The sequence below is a fragment of the Bison bison genome, unplaced genomic scaffold (genome assembly GCF_000754665.1).
Source record: "Bison bison bison isolate TAMUID 2011002044 unplaced genomic scaffold, Bison_UMD1.0 scf7180017860735, whole genome shotgun sequence".
NCBI classification, from domain to species: Eukaryota; Metazoa; Chordata; class Mammalia; order Artiodactyla; family Bovidae; genus Bison; species Bison bison.
In genome coordinates this window covers 9,284-11,313 of record NW_011491307.1, presented here as the reverse complement: position 1 = coordinate 11,313, position 2,030 = coordinate 9,284, and positions in this window count along the sequence as shown.

Below are 2,030 nucleotides of genomic sequence, written 5' to 3'. Positions count from 1 at the left end.
GCCAGTCACATCCTATTGATCTGCACAGAAAGATGATTATCGTTTAGGTATTCTACTCATTTATTACTGTGGTTCTATGGAATACAAAAGAGGGGAATGAGGAGAAGCGGTAACGCTTTTGTTCCTTCTGAGCCTGACACTTCACTGTTGGTGTTTTTTTAAAACTTTTATTTGTTTATTTTTGGCCTCACTGAGTCTTCACTGCTGTGCACGGCCTTTCTGCAGCTGTGGTGAGCCCAGGCTACTCCCTCGTTGTGGTGCACGGGCTTCTCATTGTGGTGGTATCTCGGGTTGCAGAGCATGGGCTCTAGAGGCTGCGGGCTTCAGTAGTTGTGGTTCACAGGCTCTAGAGCTTGGGATCAAGAGTTGTGGCGCACGGGATTAGCTGCTGAGCAGCATATAAGATCTTCCCGGACCAGTAATCAAACCTGTGTCCCCTGCATTGACAGGCAGATTCTTAAGCACTGGACCACCAGGACTCTCCTACAGTTGATATTAACACTCAAATATTTTCTTTTGTTTTGGTGTCCCAGACCTCACACTTCTCCCTAGGAGAATGAGGCTGATATCTCTAAAGTGTATCTTTACTTCTTGCTTTCTTTAGTAGTAGCTTTCTATCTGCTTCATCCAAGGAATATCTATATGCAATTCAACATCTAGCCAAGCTTTCTAATTACCATTACAAATGCAGTGTACTCTGACCACTTTTCCATTGTGTTTCATTTTTGCCGAAGTTCATAATATATTCATGACATTAATAATTTCTTAATTATTAATTTCATCAGCAGCTTAACAGGCTCACTGTCTCTACCCTCAATTACTAATGCCCATGCCATCAGCATCCATGCCATCGGCATCTGAAACACATTTTGAAAAGATAAGTGTGTACATAAGGCAATGGCACCCCACTCCAGTACTCCTGCCTGGAAAATCCCATGGATGGAGGAGCCTGGAAGTCTGTAGTCCATGGGGTCGCTGAGGGTCGGACACGACTGAGCGACTTCACTTTCACTTTTCACTTTCATGAATTGGAGAAGGAAATGGCAACGCACTCCAGTGTTCTTGCCAGGAGAATCCGAGGGACGGGGGAGCCTGGTTTGCTGCCATCTGTGGGGTCACACAGAGTCAGACACGACTGAAGCGACTTAGCAGCAGCATAGCTGATTTATGTGTACAGCAGAAACTAACACAACCTTGTAAAGCAATTATATTCCAATTAAAAAAAAACAACTGCATTCAGGAGAGCCACCATGTTGACTCCTTTCCAGTCTCCTTGGCTGGTTACTGCTCTTCCTCCTTATTATCCACTTTTGTGCATCTCCTCTTCTCTGTCTTCTAGTTCTGTGCTTTATATATCTATAAACAGATAACTCTCAAGTTATACTTCTAATTTCAACTTATTTTCCTAACTCTGGCTTATATATTCAACTTCCAACTAGGCAGTTCTATAGTAGCTGTCTTAACCATTAAGATATTTTCTTTCAGCTGGCTTGATTTACATACTGCATTGGAAACAGATACACAAATCAAATAGACTGTCAACCTTATGCAGTCCACCAAGTGCAGAACTTGAACTCTCTATAGTCCGCTTTGAAAGCGATCCTATTACTCCATTTGCCAAATGACAGCTTAAGCACTTGCCTCTGGCTACCCCAATCTCTATAAACAATGACTTTGGAATTATCCATTCTACCCAATGATATTGGTGAGTAGATGGGAAAGAACAAGGAAGCCAGGGCCCTGGAATACACTGATGAGACCAGGTAAAAATAATGTAGCTTAGAAGCTGAGCATTATCAATCTTTATCTCTCTTGTGATCAGAAGGATTTTGAGGAAGAAATCATTTTGGCCTTAGAGATCAGTTCCCAGAGTTACTCATTAGAGAAAAACCTGGAGGAATTGTTTCTTGAGAAAATTTCCTATAGATAGGGCTGAGGAATAAAATCAATAAACAGAAGTCTAACACTGATCTGGACATAAAATCAGAAAGATTACTTAAAACTCACAATTTCTGTTTAGTCACTGCCCT